Consider the following 22,207-nt stretch of genomic DNA (forward strand, 5'->3'; position numbering starts at 1 on the left):
CATCAGACTACCTATGATTAGACCAGAAGAGGATAAAGGGTCTCATTGCGGAGGGATGTTTCCATTCTCTGTCTCTCACACAGAGGCCAGAGCTGACAGAGACGAGAGACTTTATTAGTCGTATGTACAGGATACACGTAGTATAATACAGGAAGGCACAATTTATAGTCCAATATTTACACATGTTTTGGGGAAGGGGAGTATTTAGGAATCATAATGAGAGTCTGGTAGGAGCAGTTGTGATGTGTGTACTAGTGTTGTCACGGTGACAGAATTTTGACTTCGATACCAGGTTTAGTATTCCATTACTGGATACCAGAACGATACCATGGCATCAAAGTCCCAGAATGGCACTGGATCCAGACAGATAAACTCAGCTACTGTTCTGTTCAATCGTCGGCCATCTTTTGAGTTCAATAACATTACATTCAAACAAAAAAAAATTCACGTCAATATTTTGAGACAGTCGTGTATGAGTTAATGAATCAATCATACAACGAATTTGACTTTCTTTTTTTTAATCAATTAACTAAATAACAATCATTTATTTGAATGTACTTTCTCTATTGATAAACTAGGCCTATTCACAATACAGTTGAGTACATATTCAATAGGAGTGTGTGCATGCAGTTTGGTATTTAGTGGTTAATTAGGATCCGCATTAGCTGTTGTGTAAGACGCAGCTGCTCTTCCTGGGATCCACACAGATCATTAAACATGACATAATACAGGACGTTAATACACAGGAACAGGACAAAACTACACGTAGCCTACATATCAATACATACATATCAATACATACATATCACAATACATACATATCACAATACATACATATCAATACATACACGCCAACTATGTAGGTCCAATAGGGGAGCGGCGTTGTCCTGAGGTGTTGCTGTATCTGTTTTATGAAACCAGGTTTTCTGCTCATTTGAACAATATGAGATGGAAGGAAGTTCCATGGCTCTATATAATACTGTACGCTTTCTTGAGTCTGTTCTGGATTTGGGGACTGTGAAAAGACCCCTGGTGGCATGTCTGGTGGGGTAAGATTACAGGCACCGGTTACAGTGAGAAGCTTCCTCTTGAGCGGACAGCTTAATGAAAACCAGTCAATATTCAGGTCCCCAGAAAAGTAGACCTCTCTGTTTACATCACATACACTATCAAGCATTTCACACACATTATTTAGATACTGACTGTTAGCACTTGGTGGCCTATAGCAACACACCACAATAGTAGGTTTTAGATGAGGCAGATTAACCTGCAGCCATAGTTCTTCAATAACATTTGACATGAGAGCTTCTCTAATTGTTACCATTATCTCTCTCTCGCTCTGCCTTTCTCTCTGTGTCTGAGACGAAGTGAGGGAATTGGTATTTTCCTGACAACTCTAGGGCAGGCCAGGCTGAAGCAGACTGTGAGAGCAGACCAGCAGCTGTAGAACTAACTGTGTGGATTTCTCTTTCCTGTCAGGCTGCAGCACGACTATGGCTTTAACAGGTCTCTCTCTCGCGCTCGCTCTCTCTCGCTCTCTCTCGCGCTCTCTCGCGCTCCTCCTCTCCTTCCCTCTCTCGCTCTCTCTCTCTCCACCTCTCCTTCCCTCCCTCTCTCGCTCTCTCTCTCCTCCTCTCCTTCCCTCTCTCTCTCTCTCCACCTCTCCTTCCCTCCCTCTCTCGCTCTCTCTCTCCTCCTCTCCTTCCCTCTCTCTCTCGCTCTCTCTCTCCACCTCTCCTTCCCTCCCTCTCTCGCTCTCTCTCTCCTCCTCTCCTTCCCTCTCTCTCTCCTCCTCTCCTTCCCTCTCTCTCTCTCTCCTCCTCTCCTTCCCTCTCTCTCTCTCTCCTCCTCTCCTTCCCTCTCTCGCTCTCTCTCTCCACCTCTCCTTCCCTCCCTCTCTCGCTCTCTCTCTCTCCACCTCTCCTTCCCTCCCTCTCTCGCTCTCTCTCTCCTCCTCTCCTTCCCTCTCTCTCTCTCTCCACCTCTCCTTCCCTCCCTCTCTCGCTCTCTCTCTCCTCCTCTCCTTCCCTCTCTCTCTCGCTCTCTCTCTCCACCTCTCCTTCCCTCCCTCTCTCGCTCTCTCTCTCCTCCTCTCCTTCCCTCTCTCTCTCCTCCTCTCCTTCCCTCTCTCTCTCTCTCCTCCTCTCCTTCCCTCTCTCTCCTCCTCTCCTTCCCTCTCTCTCTCTCTCCTCCTCTCCTTCCCTCTCTCTCTCTCTCCTCCTCTCCTTCCCTCTCTCGCTCTCTCTCTCCTCCTCTCCTTCCCTCCCTCTCTCGCTCTCTCTCTCTCCACCTCTCCTTCCCTCTCTCTCCTCCTCTCCTTCCCTCTCTCTCCTCCTCTCCTTCCCTCTCTCTCCTCCTCTCCTTCCTTCCCTCTCTCTCCTCCTCTTCTTCCCTCTCTCTCGCGCTCTCTCTCCTTCTCTCTCTCTCTCTCTCTCTCTCTCTCTCTCTCTCTCTCTCTCTCTCTCTCTCTCTCTCTCTCTCTCTCTCTCTCTCTCTCTCTCTCTCTCTCTCTCATGTTTCTTCCTCCCTCTCTCCCTTCTCCTCCTCTCTGCCTGTGGAAGTAATGGAACACAGCAGACCTCTCTCAGGGTGATCTGTCTCCTGTATCTGACATACATGTCTCTACTGCCTGGCAGTACTCTGGCCCTAAACATTCCCCTATTACAACACATTCATGTGTTAGTGTCACCTAAGACTGATCTCTGTACGTCTCTCACGGTGGGGCTCCCAATCATTAACTTCTTACAGCTGAAATCCTGTTAACGGGATCGATTTAACAACAGCCAGTGAAAGTGCAGGGCGCCAAATTCAAACAAATCTCATAATTAAAATTCCTCAAACATACAAGTATTATACACCATTTTAAAGATAAACTTGTTGTTAATCCCACCACAGTGGAAAGCATATCATGCCATTATATTAGGACAGTGCCTAGTCACAAAAAACACAGCCATTTTTCCAGCCAAAGAGAGGAGTCACAAAAAGCAGAAATAGACAAAATGAATCACTAACCTTTGATGATCTTCATCAGATGGCACTCATAGGACTTCATGTTACACAATACATGTATGTTTTGTTCGATAAAGTTAATATTTATATCCAAAAATCTCAGTTTACATTGGCGCGTTATGTTCAGTAATGTTTTGCCTCCAAAACAGCCGGTGATTTTGCAGAGAGCGACATCAATTTACAGAAATACTCATCATAAATGTTGATGAAAATACAAGTGTTATGCATGGAATTAAAGATATACTTCTCCTTAATGCAACCGCTGTGTCAGATTTCAAAAAGCTTTACAGCGAAAACACACCATGGAATAATCTGAGTACAGCGCTCAGCGACCAAAACAAGCCATACAGATACCCGCCATGTTGTGGAGTCAACAGAAGTCAGAAATAGCATTATAAATATTCACTTACCTTTGATCTTTATCGGAATGCACTCCCAGGAATCCCAGTTCCACAATAAATGTATATTTTGTTCGATAAAGTCCATCATTTATGTCCAAATACCTCCTTTATGTTCGCGCGTTTAGTTCACAAATCCAAATTCACAAGGTGCAGGCACTTAGTCCAGACGAAAAGTCAAACAGTTCCATTACAGTTCGTAGAAACATGTCAAACGATGTATAGAATCAATCTTTAGGATGTTTTTATCATAAATCTTCAATAATATTCCAACCGGACAATTCCTTTGTCTTTAGAAATGAAAGGGAACGCAGCTCGCGTGACTTAGCTCATTGCATTCTGCCAGACCCCTGACTCAAAGAGCCCTCATTCCCCCCTCCTTCCCAGTAGAAGCCTGAAACAAGGTTCTAAAGACTGTTGACATCTAATGGAAGCCTTACGAAGTGCAATCGGACAAAATTTACACTATCTTGGATAGGCATATACTTAAATCTACAAACCTCAGATTTCCCACTTCCTGGTTGGATTTCTTTTCTCAGGTTTTTTTCTGCCATATGAGTTCTGTTATACTCACAGACATCATTCAAACAGTTTTAGAAACTTCAGAGTGTTTCCTATCCAAATCTACTAATAATATGCATATCTTAGCTTCTGGGCCTGAGTAGCAGGCAGTTTACTCTGGGCACGCTTTTCATCCGAATGTGAAAATAGCGCCCCCAGCCATAAGAAGTTAACCTGTAAAGTTGAGCGAGGGGGATTGAGCATGACTGTGATAGAGTGATTCCTGTGTGAGAGAGTGACCCTGTCCTGAAGCAGCCCTCTAGCCCCTACCAGGTCCTGAAGCATCCCTCTAGGTCCTACCCTGTCCTGAAGCAGCCCTCTAGGTCCTACCCTGTCCTGAAGCATCCCTCTAGGCCCTATCCTGTCCTGAAGCAGCCCTCTATCCCCTACCCTGTCCTGTAGCATCCCTCTAGCCCCTACCCTGTCCTGAAGCATCCCTCTAGGCCCTATCCTGTCCTGAAGCAGCCCTCTATTCCCTACCCTGTCCTGAAGCATCCCTCTAGGCCCTACCCTGTCCTGAAGCATCCCTCTATTCCCTACCCTGTCCTGAAGCATCCCTCTAGCCCCTACTCTGTCCTGAAGCATCCCTCTAGCCCCTACTCTGTCCTGAAGCATCCCTCTATTCCCTACCCTGTCCTGAAGCAACCCTCTAGCCCCTACCCTGTCCTGAAGCAACCCTCTAGCCCCTACTCTGTCCTGAAGCAACCCTCTAGCCCCTACCCTGTCCTGAAGCATCCCTCTAGGCCCTATCCTGTCCTGAAGCAGCCCTCTAGTCCCTACCCTGTCCTGAAGCATCCCTCTAGTCCCCTACCCTGTCCTGAAGCATCCCTCTAGCCCCTACTCTGTCCTGAAGCATCCCTCTAGCCCCTACTCTGTCCTGAAGCATCCCTCTAGTCCCTACCCTGTCCTGAAGCATCCCTCTAGCCCCTACCCTGTCCTGAAGCAACCCTCTAGCCCCTACCCTGTCCTGAAGCAACCCTCTAGCCCCTACCCTGTCCTGAAGCATCCCTCTAGCCCCTACCCTGTCCTGAAGCATCCCTCTATTCCCTACCCTGTCCTGAAGCATCCCTCTAGTCCCTACCCTGTCCTGAAGCATCCCTCTAGCCCCTACTCTGTCCTGAAGCATCCCTCTATTCCCTACCCTGTCCTGAAGCTACCCTCTAGCCCCTACCCTGTCCTGAAGCATCCCTCTATTCCCTACCCTGTCCTGAAGCATCCCTCTAGTCCCTACCCTGTCCTGAAGCATCCCTCTAGCCCCTACTCTGTCCTGAAGCATCCCTCTAGTCCCTACCCTGTCCTGAAGCATCCCTCTATTCCCTACCCTGTCCTGAAGCATCCCTCTAGCCCCTACTCTGTCCTGAAGCATCCCTCTAGCCCCTACTCTGTCCTGAAGCATCCCTCTAGTCCCTACCCTGTCCTGAAGCAACCCTCTAGCCCCTACCCTGTCCTGAAGCATCCCTCTAGTCCCTACCCTGTCCTGAAGCAACCCTCTAGCCCCTACCCTGTCCTGAAGCATCCCTCTAGCCCCTACTCTGTCCTGAAGCATCCCTCTAGCCCCTACTCTGTCCTGAAGCATCCCTCTAGTCCCTACCCTGTCCTGAAGCATCCCTCTAGCCCCTACCCTGTCCTGAAGCATCCCTCTAGTCCCTACTCTGTCCTGAAGCAACCCTCTAGTCCCTACTCTGTCCTGAAGCATCCCTCTAGCCCCTACTCTGTCCTGAAGCAGCCCTCTAGGTCCTACTCTGTCCTGAAGCAGCCCTCTAGTCCCTACCCTGTCCTGAAGCATCCCTCTAGGCCCTATCCTGTCCTGAAGCATCCCTCTAGTCCCTACCCTGTCCTGAAGCATCCCTCTAGTCCCTACTCTGTCCTGAAGCATCCCTCTAGTCCCTACTCTGTCCTGAAGCATCCCTCTAGCCCCTACCCTGTCCTGAAGCAACCCTCTATTCCCTACTCTGTCCTGAAGCATCCCTCTAGGTCCTACTCTGTCCTGAAGCATCCCTCTAGTCCCTACCCTGTCCTGAAGCATCCCTCTAGGCCCTATCCTGTCCTGAAGCATCCTTCTAGTCCCTACCCTGTCCTGAAGCATCCCTCTAGTCCCTACTCTGTCCTGAAGCATCCCTCTAGGTCCTACTCTGTCCTGAAGCATCCCTCTAGTCCCTACCCTGTCCTGAAGCATCCCTCTAGGCCCTATCCTGTCCTGAAGCATCCCTCTAGTCCCTACCCTGTCCTGAAGCATCCCTCTAGTCCCTACCCTGTCCTGAAGCATCCCTCTAGTCCCTACCCTGTCCTGAAGCATCCCTCTAGTCCCTACCCTGTCCTGAAGCATCCCTCTATTCCCTACCCTGTCCTGAAGCATCCCTCTAGGTCCTACCCTGTCCTGAAGCAACCCTCTAGTCCCTACTCTGTCCTGAAGCATCCCTCTAGTCCCTACCCTGTCCTGAAGCATCCTTCTAGTCCCTACCCTGTCCTGAAGCATCCCTCTAGTCCCTACTCTGTCCTGAAGCATCCCTCTAGCCCCTACCCTGTCCTGAAGCATCCCTCTAGTCCCTACCCTGTCCTGAAGCATCCCTCTAGTCCCTACTCTGTCCTGAAGCAACCCTCTAGCCCCTACCCTGTCCTGAAGCAACCCTCTAGCCCCTACCCTGTCCTGAAGCAACCCTCTAGCCCCTACCAGGTCCTGAAGCATCCCTCTAGTCCATACCCTGTCCTGAAGCAACCCTCTAGCCCCTATCCTGTCCTGAAGCAACCCTCTATCCCCTACCAGGTCCTGAAGCATCCCTCTAGCCCCTACCCTGTCCTGAAGCATCCCTCTAGTCCCTACCCTGTCCTGAAGCATCCCTCTATTCCCTACCCTGTCCTGAAGCATCCCTCTAGCCCCTACCCTGTCCTGAAGCATCCCTCTAACCCCTACCCTGTCCTGAAGCATCCCTCTAGCCCCTACTCTGTCCTGAAGCATCCCTCTATTCCCTACCCTGTCCTGAAGCAACCCTCTAGTCCCTACCCTGTCTTGAAGCATCCCTCTAGCCCCTACCCTGTCCTGAAGCAACCCTCTAGTCCCTACCCTGTCCTGAAGCATCCCTCTAGCCCCTACCCTGTCCTGAAGCATCCCTCTAGGTCCTACCCTGTGCTGAAGCATCCCTCTTCCCCTACCCTGTCCTGAAGCATCCCTCTTTCCCTACCCTGTCCTGAAGCAACCCTCTAGCCCCTACCCTGTCCTGAAGCAACCCTCTAGTCCCTACTCTGTCCTGAAGCAACCCTCTAGTCCCTACTCTGTCCTGAAGCAACCCTCTAGCCCCTACCCTGTCCTGAAGCATCCCTCTAGCCCCTACCCTGTCCTGAAGCATCCCTCTAGGTCCTACCCTGTGCTGAAGCATCCCTCTATTCCCCTACCCTGTCCTGAAGCATCCCTCTTCCCCTACCCTGTCCTGAAGCATCCCTCTAGTCCCTACTCTGTCCTGAAGCAACCCTCTATTCCCTACCCTGTCCTGAAGCATCCCTCTAGCCCCTACCCTGTCCTGAAGCATCCCTCTAGCCCCTACCCTGTCCTGAAGCATCCCTCTAGTCCCTACCCTGTCCTGAAGCATCCCTCTAGCCCCTACTCTGTCCTGAAGCATCCCTCTAGTCCCTACCCTGTCCTGAAGCATCCCTCTAGCCCCTACCCTGTCCTGAACCATCCCTCTAGCCCCTACCCTGTCCTGAAGCAACCCTCTAGTCCCTACCCTGTCCTGAAGCATCCCTCTAGCCCCTACCCTGTCCTGAAGCATCCCTCTAGGTCCTACCCTGTGCTGAAGCATCCCTCTTCCCCTACCCTGTCCTGAAGCATCCCTCTTTCCCTACCCTGTCCTGAAGCAACCCTCTAGCCCCTACCCTGTCCTGAAGCAACCCTCTAGTCCCTACTCTGTCCTGAAGCAACCCTCTAGTCCCTACTCTGTCCTGAAGCATCCCTCTTCCCCTACTCTGTCCTGAAGCATCCCTCTTCCCCTACTCTGTCCTGAAGCATCCCTCTAGTCCCTACTCTGTCCTGAAGCATCCCTCTTCCCCTACTCTGTCCTGAAGCATCCCTCTAGCCCCTACTCTGTGCTGAAGCAACCCTCTAGCCCCTACCAGGTCCTGAAGCAACCCTCTAGCCCCTACTCTGTGCTGAAGCAACCCTCTAGCCCCTACCAGGTCCTGAAGCATCCCTCTAGCCCCTACCCTGTGCTGAAGCATCCCTCTAGTCCCCTACCAGGTCCTGAAGCAACCCTCTAGCCCCTACTCTTCCCTACATTGAGATAAGGAGTGGATTCAGTTCCTGGTGGTAGAAGCTCACTGTACTCCAGGGAACTGACCTATGGGGTAGGAGGTTGAGAGAGCGGTTGGTGCAGCAGGGGGACATTAGCAAGAGGCTCAGCTGTAATGTAGGCTGTTGGTTGGTGACCAGAATGTGTGCTTTGTGTGAGGCCTGTTGTTTGTGTGTGTGTCACTCGAGAGAGAGAGAGAGGGTCCTGTATTTTTTTTAGGGGCGGAGGCTGGGATGCAGTTGAGGGTTTTAAAGAAGTCCCTATTTGTGTGTGTGTGTGTGTGTGTGTGTGTGTGTGTGTGTGTGTGTGTGTGTGTGTGTGTGTGTGCAGCTATGTGTGGTAGTGATATGACAAATGGAGAATTTTGCTTAATGTTTAAACTGCCAAATGTTTTTCTCTCGGTTTTCTGTTAGAACTATAAGATATAATTTACAAGGCAGAATAATGGTCTCATTACGTATGTATGACGCTAGGGCTGGGCATCGAAGTTATATCTATCGCAACCCTTTACAGACACAATGCAGCTACGCTAACGGGTCGATAGCGACAATTAATACCCTTTCAGACACTGAAACAAAGCAGCGCGTCAGAAGCCTCTGTTTTCAGACAGTAGAATTCTGCTCCGGAATGTTCAGCGTTGTTTCCCTGACAACAATACACGTTACTGATTGGCGTGCTGCTGCTGTGTTGTTTATGGTAGCTAGATGTGTTTTATTTCTACTAAATGTCTTGGTAAATAATTGTATTTAACAAACTTTAAACTCCTTTTTAAATTTTTTTTTGAAAGGAATGGTCTGTGTGCAGGAGGCAGGCAGCAGCTCAATATTATTTGATTGACATTTCTGGTTGCCTAGTGATGGATTTAAGTCTGGCTTCAGAAGAGGCATTTCTTTACAGACAAGTTAAATGTCTGTTCATATCATAAGAGAAGGTTTTCGTGTCGGCGTTTAAAAAACCTTAGTGTAACCTACCTAGACAGACAGACCAGACAGACAGACCAGACAGACCAGACAGACCAGACAGACCAGACAGACCAGACCAGACAGACCCGACCCGACCCGACCCGACCGGATGCTTCCAAGGGGCCACATTCCATTATGTCTGAAAAGCCTAATCTATACAGGCTACTGTTATAGATTAGACTTGGATATTCTACGTGCGACAGACTGAAGACTTAACACACACTTACTTTGTTAGCGAAGACTCCGGGCAGGCCAGGGAGAAGCGTGCTCACGTCTTGGTAATCTGCTTCACAGTGTCTTGTCATGCAGGCCAGGGAGAAGCGTGCTCACGTTTTGGTAATCTGCATCAGTGTCTTGTCATGCAGGCCAGGGAGAAGCGTGCTCACGTCTTGGTAATCTGCATCAGTGTCTTGTCATGCAGGCCAGGGAGCAGGCCAGGGAGCAGGCCAGGGAGCAGGCCAGGGAGAAGCGTGCTCACGTCTTGGTAATCTGCTTCACAGTGTCTTGTCATGCAGGCTTTGCAATTTCACCAAATAGCCTCAAGTTCTCCTCTTCCTCTCTGGTTTTATTTGAGTTATACAACTTCCTCAGGCCTTTAAACACGGATAATACTATGTTTTGTGATAACTGAACTGTCATTTTAATTAAGTGGGGGAGAGGGGTGGGGGTATTTTTCTAAACGTTAAGGATCCCAACTTCATGTAAATGTTTTGACGTTGTTCTCTACGCCGCTAGTGTGTACACCAAGTCCCACCCCCCTGTATCACACAGAGCAGCAGAGACACTAGACTTGGACGGGTCTGTTGGTGTCTGAGAACACACATACTGACTATGTTTGGCCAGATGGTGGATCCGACTGGTAGAGGAATGACAGTAATGATAAACCACCTCCGATCTCTAGATTCTAGTGGAAAAATATCTCTGTCTTAACTAACCGACGCCTGGCAGGCTGGACCCATCGTCATTTACGAACCAGAACGTGGAGAGTCATCTTCCAGGGTTTGGTTTGGGAACGCCCAACATTCCTGCTGTTGTCCCTTGGTATTTCATCATCAGCATGCTCTGAGTGACCAGGTGTGTGTGTGTGTGTGTGTGTGTTGGTATGCTTCAGCGTCAGACAGGCAGTCTGTTGCTGCCCCAGCACACCACAGGAAACACACACTCACAAGGAAATTGGTGTGTGATAACATCTGCCAGTGTCCTGTTACAGTGTGTGTGATGGCGGCTGCCAGTGTCCTGTTACAGTGTGTGTGATGGCGGCTGCCAGTGTCCTGTTACAGTGTGTGTGATAACATCTGCCAGTGGCCAGTTAGTGTGTGTGATGGCGGCTGCCAGTGTCCTGTTACAGTGTGTGTGATGGCGGCTGCCAGTGTCCTGTTAGTGTGTGTGATGGCGGCTGCCAGTGTCCTGTTAGTGTGTGTGATGGCGGCTGCCAGTGTCCTGTTAGTGTGTGTGATAACAGCTGCCAGTGGCCAGTTAGTGTGTGTGATGGCGGCTGCCAGTGTCCTGTTACAGTGTGTGTGATGGCGGCTGCCAGTGTCCTGTTACAGTGTGTGTGATGGCGGCTGCCAGTGTCCTGTTACAGTGTGTGTGATAACATCTGCCAGTGTCCTGTTACAGTGTGTGTGATGGCGGCTGCCAGTGTCCTGTTACAGTGTGTGTGTGATGGCGGCTGCCAGTGTCCTGTTACAGTGTGTGTGATAACATCTGCCAGTGGCCAGTTAGTGTGTGTGATGGCGGCTGCCAGTGTCCTGTTACAGTGTGTGTGATGGCGGCTGCCAGTGTCCTGTTAGTGTGTGTGATGGCGGCTGCCAGTGTCCTGTTAGTGTGTGTGATGGCGGCTGCCAGTGTCCTGTTAGTGTGTGTGATAACAGCTGCCAGTGGCCAGTTAGTGTGTGTGATGGCGGCTGCCAGTGTCCTGTTACAGTGTGTGTGATGGCGGCTGCCAGTGTCCTGTTACAGTGTGTGTGATAACATCTGCCAGTGTCCTGTTAGTGTGTGTGATAACAGCTGCCAGTGTCCTGTTACAGTGTGTGTGATGGCGGCTGCCAGTGTCCTGTTACAGTGTGTGTGATGGCGGCTGCCAGTGTCCTGTTACAGTGTGTGTGATGGCGGCTGCCAGTGTCCTGTTACAGTGTGTGTGATGGCATCTGCCAGTGTCCTGTTACTGTGTGTGTGATAACATCTGCCAGTGTCCTATTACAGTTTGTGTGATAACAGCTGCCAGTGTCCTGTTACAGTGTGTGTGATGGCGGCTGCCAGTGTCCTGTTACAGTGTGTGTGATAACATCTGCCAGTGTCCTGTTACAGTGTGTGTGATGGCGGCTGCCAGTGTCCCGTGTCAGTGTCCATGTGTGTATCTGATAACTTTGTAATAATAACGTTCACTACTATAAGGAGTTACTTTAGAGTAGTGATGTGACATATTGAACATTTTTGTTACGTTTAAACTGCCATTTTTTAAAATCGTTTTTCTGTTAAAACGATAAGAAATAAAGAGTATAAATTACAGGTGAATACACAATGCCCTTCTGCCCGGTTTGGGTCTCACCGTGCGCCCCCTTTCAGATGTACCTTTACTACCATTACTGTCTCTCAATTCACCTCCCAAAGTCTGCATTTCCTTCTCATTTAACTTCTCAAATTATTGTCATACAGGACTTTGCTGCTGTCGCTGGCCTTTCTCTGCCATTTTTACCCAACGTTAATGACGATGACGTACGTAGTGGTGGGAGAGTCAACTCCAAAATAATTGATTCTTCTACTCCTTGTACGTCTACTCCTATTTCTGAATGTCAAGATTTGGTATCGACTCTTAAGATTCAGTATTTTTGGAACGGAGGATACCGATTTAGTTGCCTTTCTTCCGACAACACAGACGCTTGCATCTTTCATAGCGAGCTAAACAGTCACACACAGTATCTGCACATGTGCACCGGTTCGATTCCCACTGTTCACAGCGTGGTAGCCAGGGCACCAAAACAGCCTCGCGCTTCCACTTAGTTATTTGCGTAAATTGAGTTGAGGATCCTCGGGGGATGTGACAAATAACATTTAGATTTGATGACTTGTTGTATAGACTGCCCGGTGTTTCTACTGGTCACGCTCTCACAGACCACCGATAAGGCCTTTTCAAGGAGTAAGAGCGTACACACACACACACACACACACACACACACACACACACACACACACACACACACACACACACACACACACACACACACACACACACACACACCAACGGTTAGGAGAGTTGTGCAGTCCATTGCAGCCTAACTTGTGTTTAGACCTCTCTCAGATTTTTTAAACAATCCCCATCCCAGCATCCCCTGCTGTCTGGATCTGTAGCTGTTAGAGCCTCTCCAGATGTGTGTGCAGGTTGGCAGAACCATATCTGTTTCCAGAGCCGAATGGATCCTCTTGGAAAACCCTGACGGGGAGGTAGAAGGGGAGGGAGAGAGCGGGTGGGAGGTGAGTCTGGACGTTTAAAGACTGATGGCAGATGCCTGGGTACACAGGGGAGATACCATAGTAGGGATGCACATTTTGGTCAATATTTCTGCCGACTAACCCACCCTCATTAATCGGTTCACAAACAGTTCGATTTTGTTTCCCCCCCTCCCCCCAAACAGTAAAATGACGTGGCCAACAGAAAATACGTTGCGCGCATACAAGGAACGGAAATGTTTAATTAAGAGCTTTGAGAAACATACAACGATAGGAAGAAGCCTGTTGTCTTACAATCAAAAGACTGTTATAGTCTGTTATTGAACAACTCCCTGTGAGGAGCTCAGAAAACGTCATTCACAGGAGAACACTGCTCTAAAACAGAACATGTCATAGAAGGATGTGACAAAGATGAATGTCTCTGAAGAGAAACTTAGAAAGTGGGGGAATCTAATGGCAGCAACCACTGTAGGATGGGCTGCTGATATGACTAGGATCTCCTTCTCTCTCCCCCTCTTTCACTCCTGAGGGACTCTTTCTCTCGGCCCTATTGGTTACTTGAGCGATCCCCCCCCCCCCTCTCTGGGTTTTCAGGCAGTGGTGTTATTTTGGGATGTGCTATTTTGCTACATTTATCTCATTTTAGTTCTGCACTGTCTGCCAAGTTGACTCTCACATGGTGTCTCTATGTCAGAACTTGGTTCTGCTGTTGGGTGGAACTTCAGACCCACGAGGTGATGTCCCAAATGACAAACTTGTCCCTATATAGTGCACTACCCATAGGACTCAGGTCAAAAGTAACACACCATTTGGGAAACTCTCCGGTCCCAGATTTTGTTTTTAATGCTGTGTAGACAATTCCTATGGTCGTTGAAATGCCAAAACATGGCCGTAGGAGTTGGCAAGAGAGCAAAACCAGATCTGGGATCAGGCTAGATATGATTCATGGATGTTTTGGGTTGGTTTGGACGGATGGATGGCTTGATATTTTTTGATTTGGTTGGACAAATGCAGGCATGTTTTCGATTGGTTGGATGCATGTCCAGATTGCTGTGACGTTCTCCCATAATGACATATTGTTTTAGTTCCTGTTTTGATCCTGACATGTCCCTCCTTTTCCTCCAGATCATCCTGAGAGACTGACACACACAGGACAGAAGAATGTACCAGACACTGACGCCTTTTGTAAGTAGGCTTCAATGTTCCTTTAAAGGTTTTAGCCAACGTTTCTATGACATTGCTTTTTATGACTGACTGTTAAAGGGATTGTTTATGACTGACTGTTAAAGGGAGTGTTTATGACTGACTGTTAAAGGGAGTGTTTATGACTGACTGTTAAAGGGAGTGTCTATGACTGACTGTTAAAGGGATTGTTTATGACTGACTGTTAAAGGGATTGTTTATGACTGACTGTTAAAGGGATTGTTTATGACTGACTGTTAAAGGGATTGTCTATGACTGACTGTTAAAGGGAGTGTCTATGACTGACTGTTAAAGGGATTGTTTATGACTGACTGTTAAAGGGATTGTCTATGACTGACTGTTAAAGGGATTGTCTATGACTGACTGTTAAAGGGATTGTTCTCATAAATGATTCCTTTATGCGGCTCTCTGAGCAGGGTTTTAAATTCACTGTAGATTCTAGCACTGGGCAGCAGGTAGCCTAGCAGTTAATCTTGACGCACGGATCCCTTTAGTGGGATCATTTTCATCAACAACCTCTTAATTGCAGAGTGCCAAATTCAAAAAAAATTGCTAAAAATATTTATATTCATGAATCACAAGTGCAATATAGCAAAACACAGCTTAGCTTGTTGTTAATCGACCTGTCGTGTCAGATTTTGAAAATATGCTTTACAGCGAAAGCAATCCAAGCGTTTGTGTGAGTTTATCGATCACTAGACAAAACATTAAGAACACCTAGGAGCAATGTAGATTGTTCACGAAAGTCAGAAAAGCAATACAATTAATCGCTTACCTTTGATGATCTTCGGATGTTTGCACTCACGAGACTCCCAGTTACACAATAAATGTTCCTTTTGTTCGATAAAGATTATTTTTATATCAAAAAACCTCCATTTGTTTGGTGCGTTATGTTCAGTATTCCACAGCCTTAGGCAGGTCATCAAGGCTTGACGAAAATTCAAATAGTATCCGTAAAGTTCGTAGAAACATGTGAAACGTTTTTAATAATCAATCCTCAGGTTGTTTTTAACATAAACAATCGATAATATTTCAACCGGACTGTAAACTATTCAATACTAGAGAGAAAGAAAATGTCTAGCTACCAGTGTTGCGCGCATGAACTAATGGAAGGACATCGGCCATCCACTGACGCGATTTGATAAATCTCGCTCATTTTTCAGAATAAAAGCTTGAAACTATGTCTAAAGACTGTTCACACCCTGAGGAAGCCACAGGAAAAGGAATCTGGTTGATATCCCTTTAAATGGACGAAAGGCAGGCAATGGAACAGTGATTTTTCAAAATAAGAGTCACTTCCGGGTTGGATTTCCTCAGGTTTTCGCCTGCAAAATCAGTTCTGTTATACTCACTTCAATATTTTGACAGTTTTGGAAACTTTAGAGTGTTTTCTATCCTACTCTGTCAATTATATGCATATTCTAGCATCTGGACCTGAGAAATAGGCAGCTTACAATGGGATTTTTTTCTTCTTCCAAACATAGAAATTCTGCCCCCTAGCTTCAAGAGGTTTTAAGAGAGTTGGGACAGTAACCCGAAAGGTCACTGTTCACCTAGTCGGCTCGGGGATTCAAACCAATCTGTCAATGTGCTCTTGAGCTAGAGCACTAAGTCATTAGAGCACTTAACTTGAATCGCTCCTGTAAGTGGCTCTGGATAAGAGCATCTGCTAAATGACAAAAATGTTAAATGGTTGGTTGTCAAGGATACTGCTGTGCTGTTCTGTTTCCTCTGGCATTGTAGTTGGTGTTCCAAGAGTTCTATTTCCTATCTTGGACCGGTGGGATGTTATTATGTGAAGTAAAGTGTTTTTTTATTTTATTAGAAATTGTGTCTCTGTATTGTATTTAAATCCAGTATTAACTAGTAAAAAGGAAAGGAGAGCTATTGAGAATTTTCCCATCTACCCAAATGGCTGTTAGATGTCCTCTCTGCCTCCACTCAACCACTTCAGAACCAACCATTTTTCATCTCAGCAGAACAGAACACCTTTTACAAAGACTCATGGGGCTTTTAGAACAGTAACACTTGTGTTTTACGGGAGGAAAGTAGTGAGTAGGCGACCCTCATCTTCTCATATCAAGGTAGAATAGCATGTAGTGTTCCTAACAAACGCTATCCTCCTCCTCCTCCTCCTCCCAGCTTTGCTGGAGCTGCTGTCTCGGGAAGCTGCTATCGTTCTCCTCCTCCTCCTCCTCCTCCCAGCTTTGCTGGAGCTGCTGTCTCGGGAAGCTGCTATCGTTCTCCTCCTCCTCCTCCTCCTCCCAGCTTTGCTGGAGCTGCTGTCTCGGGAAGCTGCTATCGTTCTCCTCCTCCTCCTCCTCCCAGCTTTGCTGGAGCTGCTGTCTCGGGAAGCTGCTATCGTTCTCCTCCTCCTCCTCCTCCTCCTCCTCCTCCTCCTCCTCCTCCTCCTCCTCCCAGCTTTGCTGGAGCTGCTGTCTCGGGAAGCTGCTATCGTTCTCCTCCTCCTCCTCCTCCCAGCTTTGCTGGAGCTGCTGTCTCGGGAAGCTGCTATCGTTCTCCTCCTACTCACCCTGTACTCTAATTTGGAAGCGGAGAGAGACGGAGAGAGACTGAGTAGGGAAAGTAGGTGAAATGGGGAATTATAGAATAAACAACATGAGCTGTCGCACACCCATAAAAAAATATTTTGTGTGGAGGTGCTGACTAACGGCGAATAAACTATCAAAAATAAAGAGTCGCACACTCTAAATATAAACTCTCTTGTCATTTATTGGGTAAATCACCAACGTTTCAGGCATCACTGTGCCTTCTTCAGGGTAATGTCATGAATACTTGAACCAGGTTATGTAACCAAACTAATTGCGCTGTTTGTCTACATAACCTGGTTCAAGTATTCATGATATTACCCTGAAGAAGGCACAGTGATGCCTGAAACGTTGGTGATTTACCCAATAAATGACTGGGAATGGGAAATGGTGGTGAAGTTTTTCTTAATTAGTGAGGTTAAAATATGAAGCGTCATTCAGGTCTACGAACAGACACTGATAACAGTGGAAGAGCCTAGATGAGCATCCTGGGTCCTCTGTATCATCTGTTTATCACAGGCAACATCGACGTAGTCGTGCTACAAACACCAAATCCTTTCTCCAAATGTAAAACTAGGATGAAATCTAGATTTACAGCAGGGTTATCTTTTCGTTCTCCTTCCTGAGAGAGTGGACGGCTACACAGAGCCATTATTCTGCTGAACACTGTGATTAGGGCTTGTCTAGCCTGACACACTGCTCTTCCTGCCTTTCGCTAGCCTCTAACCGGGGGTAATGAGAAGGCTTTGATTTGAGCTGCTGAGGATCGTGTCTGTGTGTGTTCAGACTACAGAATGCCTTTTGAGTTAGTCACATGGACAGACAGCTGGGAGAATGGGATATTTTTTTGACAGGTGTGTCTTTTGGAAGAGAGGTGATGGGAAAGGAGTTCAGAGCGTTAATGGGATCAACCTGGAGCCCAAGTGCATTGTGGATAACCACAGGCTGGAAGGTGTTTTAGACCTCACGTCCATCAGACCACTCATACACTTAAAACCCAGGTTTCTAGCCCAGGAGGTTCTGCAGGGAGTCTTTTAAAAAGAAAATAATATTACTATCAACAGATTAAACAGATTTTAGGGATCCGTGGAATAAGTTGCGGCTGTAATACAATTCAATAAACTGTAATATTATTAATCTATAATGTATGTTCTTAACCCTGGGTAACATGAGCCTGGGAGGCTCAGACTTTTTTGTAAACAATTATGACTTTTCAGATTTAAATCCACATTAGCCACCTATGCCAAATGATATTGATAGATCTGGTGGTGTTCGTTATAGGAGAGCTGGTCTCTCAGCATTACAGGAGGAGAGCTGGTCTCTCGGCATTACAGGAGGAGAGCTGGTCTCTCGGCGTTACAGGAGGAGAGCCGGTCTCTCGGCGTTACAGGAGGAGAGCCGGTCTCTCGGCGTTACAGGAGGAGAGCCGGTCTCTCGGCGTTACAGGAGGAGAGCCGGTCTCTCGGCGTTACAGGAGGAGAGCCGGTCTCTCGGCGTTACAGGAGGAGAGCCGGTCTCTCGGCGTTACAGGAGGAGAGCCGGTCTCTCGGCGTTACAGGAGGAGAGCCGGTCTCTCGGCGTTACAGGAGGAGAGCCGGTCTCTCGGCGTTACAGGAGGAGAGCCGGTCTCTCGGCGTTACAGGAGGAGAGCCGGTCTCTCGGCGTTACAGGAGGAGAGCCGGTCTCTCGGCGTTACAGGAGGAGAGCCGGTCTCTCGGCGTTACAGGAGGAGAGCCGGTCTCGGCGTTACAGGAGGAGAGCTGGTGGTATTGGTTATAGGAGGAGAGCTGGTCTCTCGGCGTTACAGGAGGAGAGCTGGTCTCTCGGCGTTACAGGAGGAGAGCTGGTCTCTCGGCGTTACAGGAGGAGAGCTGGTCTCTCGGCGTTACAGGAGGAGAGCTGGTCTCTCGGCGTTACAGGAGGAGAGCTGGTCTCTCGGCGTTACAGGAGGAGAGCTGGTCTCTCGGCGTTACAGGAGGAGAGCTGCTGGTGTTGGTTATAGGAGAGCCGGTCTCTCAGTTTCACACCACTTCCGTTGATAACACCTTCCTGGAACTCTGATGAATATGATAAGCCAGTCTGTGGGGTTATGAGAAATGCATGAATAATGTTCTCGTCTAGGTGAAATAAAGACATTGGTGATAAAAATGCAACGCTGCTCTTCCTCGCTCCGATAAGCAGTTGACTATACTCCCATCTGTAAGCATTGTGATAATGTTAACGTCTGAATAAAGGGATTGACTTGAAGGCATAACCCAATGGGTCTTCCATCAGCCCAACACACACAGTACATCTAAACTCAGCAAAAATAAACGTCCTCTCACTGTCAACTGCGTTTATTTTCATCAAATTTAACGTGTGTAAATATTTGTATAAACATAACAAGATTCAACAACTGAGACATAAACTGAACAAGTTCCACAGACATGTGACTAACAGAAATGGAATAATGTGCCCCTGAACAAGGGGGGGGGGGGGTCAAAATCAAAAGTAACGTCCTACCCAGCCTCTGGTGTTGTCATACTGTCTTCATGTAAAACCTCCTCCTCCTACCCAGCCTCTGGTGTTGTCATACAGTCTTCATGTAAAACCTCCTCCTCCTACCCAGCCTCTGGTGTTGTCACACTGTCTTCATGTAAAACCTCCTCCTACCCAGCCTCTGGTGTTGTCACACTGTCTTCATGTAAAACCTCCTCCTACCCAGCCTCTGGTGTTGTCATACTGTCTTCATGTAAAACCTCCTCCTACTACCCAGCCTCTGGTGTTGAATACTGTCTTCATATAAAACCTCCTACTACCCAGCATCTGGTGTAGTCACACTGTCTTCATGTAAAACCTCCTCCTACCACCCAGCATCTGGTGTAGTCACACTGTCTTCATGTAAAACCTCCTCCTCCTACCCAGCCTCTGGTGTAGTCACACTGTCTTCATGTAAAACCTCCTCCTACCCAGCATCTGGTGTTGTCACACTGTCTTCATGTAAAACCTCCTCCTCCTACCCAGCCTCTGGTGTTGTCACACTGTCTTCATGTAAAACCTCCTCCTACCACCCAGCCTCTGGTGTTGTCATACTGTCTTCATGTAAAACCTCCTCCTACCACCCAGCCTCTGGTGTTGTCACACTGTCTTCATGTAAAACCTCCTCCTACCCAGCCTCTGGTGTAGTCACACTGTCTTCATGTAAAACCTCCTACTACCCAGCCTCTGGTGTTGTCACACTGTCTTCATATAAAACCTCCTACTATTCAGCCTCTGGTGTAGTCACACTGTCTTCATGTAAAACCTCCTCCTACCCAGCCTCTGGTGTTGAATACTGTCTTCATGTAAAACCTCCTCCTACTACCCAGCCTCTGGTGTAGTCACACTGTCTTCATATAAAACCTCCTACTACCCAGCCTCTGGTGTAGTCACACTGTCTTCATGTAAAACCTCCTCCTCCCACCCAGCCTCTGGTGTTGTCACACTGTCTTCATGTAAAACCTCCTCCTACCACCCAGCCTCTGGTGTTGTCACACTGTCTTCATGTAAAACCTCCTCCTACCCAGCCTCTGGTGTAGTCATACTGTCTTCATGTAAAACCTCCTCCTACTACCCAGCCTCTGGTGTTGTCACACTGTCTTCATGTAAAACCTCCTCCTACCCAGCCTCTGGTGTAGTCATACTGTCTTCATGTAAAACCTCCTCCTACTACCCAGCCTCTGGTGTTGTCACACTGTCTTCATGTAAAACCTCCTCCTACCACCCAGCCTCTGGTGTTGTCATACTGTCTTCATGTAAAACCTCCTCCTACCACCCAGCCTCTGGTGTTGTCACACTGTCTTCATGTAAAACCTCCTCCTACCCAGCCTCTGGTGTAGTCATACTGTCTTCATGTAAAACCTCCTCCTACTACCCAGCCTCTGGTGTAGTCATACTGTCTTCATGTAAAACCTCCTCCTACTACCCAGCCTCTGGTGTAGTCATACTGTCTTCATGTAAAACCTCCTCCTACTACCCAGCCTCTGGTGTTGTCACACTGTCTTCATGTAAAACCTCCTCCTACCACCCAGCCTCTGGTGTTGTCATACAGTCTTCATGTAAAACCTCCTACTACCCAGCCTCTGGTGTTGTCATACAGTCTTCATGTAAAACCTCCTCCTACCACCCAGCCTCTGGTGTTGTCACACTGTCTTCATGTAAAACCTCCTCCTACCACCCAGCCTCTGGTGTTGTCACACTGTCTTCATGTAAAACCTCCTCCTACCACCCAGCCTCTGGTGTTGAATAGCCTACTAACAGTCTATTCTGTCCCAGACACAGTAACCTATTGTTCCTCTCTGACACGCCACACAACAGACCCTTTGTTTGGAACAACCGTTTATTCAACCATAGTCTGTGAGGCATTTACAGAGGACCCCCTTTTTGGCTACACAGCGTGCCTGAGCTAAAAACAAAAACACTCACCACACTGCTTCTTCCCATGAGCACCTTGGAGAAGGACCCTCTTTCCTCAGTGTAGTGGTCCAGGTGTTTGTCCACACATGATCACTCACTTCGTCCTCCAACGGGGACATTTGATTGCACCATCCAATACAAATAATACCAATAAATACACAATAATATATTTTTTTTAAACACCAGGGACGCACATTGAAAGCAGCACATCATCAATGAAGCTTATGAAGTAAGTGTTGGTGTCTTTTTAAAAAGCCTCGTGGCATAAAGTTAAAAAGGATCTGCGGAAATATCCATTGCACTGTATGGCTATGATCCAGGGTTATAGGAATGTAATGCAGCCTAGTTGGACCTTCACTGTTGTGGTGTAGTTCTCCAGTTGTAAGACCAGCAGACCAGGTCTGCCCTTTAGTCTGGCTTTGATACATTGTTTCAGAAGTGTATTGTGGTTGGTTATAGTATTGATACAGTTATACGAGTGTATTGTGGTTGGCTATAGTATTGATACAGTTATATGAGTGTATTGTGGTTGGCTATAGTATTGATACAGTGTTGTAAGAGTATTGCGGTTGGCTATAGTATTGATACAGTGTTGTAAGAGTGTATTGTGGTTGGCTATAGTATTGATACAGTGTTGTAAGAGTATTGTGGTTGGCTATAGTATTGATACAGTGTTGTAAGAGTGTATTGTGGTTGGCTATAGTATTAATACAGTGTTGTAAGAGTATTGCGGTTGGCTATAGTATTGATACAGTGTTGTAAGAGTGTATTGTGGTTGGCTATAGTATTGATACAGTGTTGTAAGTGTATTGTGGTTGGCTATAGTATTGATACAGTGTTGTAAGAGTGTATTGTGGTTGGCTATAGTATTGATACAGTGTTGTAAGAGTGTATTGTGGTTGGCTATAGTATTGATACAGTGTTGTAAGAGTGTATTGTGGTTGGCTATAGTATTGATACAGTGTTGTAAGAGTGTATTGTGGTTGGCTATAGCATTGATACAGTGTTGTAAGAGTATTGTGGTTGGCTATAGTATTGATACGGTGTTGTAAGAGTGTATTGTGGTTGGCTATAGTATTGATACAGTGTTGTAAGAGTATTGTGGTTGGCTATAGTATTGATACAGTGTTGTAAGAGTGTATTGTGGTTGGCTATAGCATTGATACAGTGTTGTACGAGTTTATTTTAGTTCTTCATGATGTGAGAATGTGCCTGAGGGGTCTAGATCTGTCTCCTGTTTCCCAGATGAGAGAAGAGGTCTCTGTCTCCTGTTTCCCAGATGAGAGAAGAGGTCTCTGTCTCCTGTTTCCCAGATGAGAGAAGAGGTCTCTGTCTCCTGTTTCCCAGATGAGAGAAGAGGT

The sequence above is a fragment of the Salvelinus namaycush genome, chromosome 24 (assembly GCF_016432855.1).
Source record: "Salvelinus namaycush isolate Seneca chromosome 24, SaNama_1.0, whole genome shotgun sequence".
Classification (NCBI taxonomy): domain Eukaryota; kingdom Metazoa; phylum Chordata; class Actinopteri; order Salmoniformes; family Salmonidae; genus Salvelinus; species Salvelinus namaycush.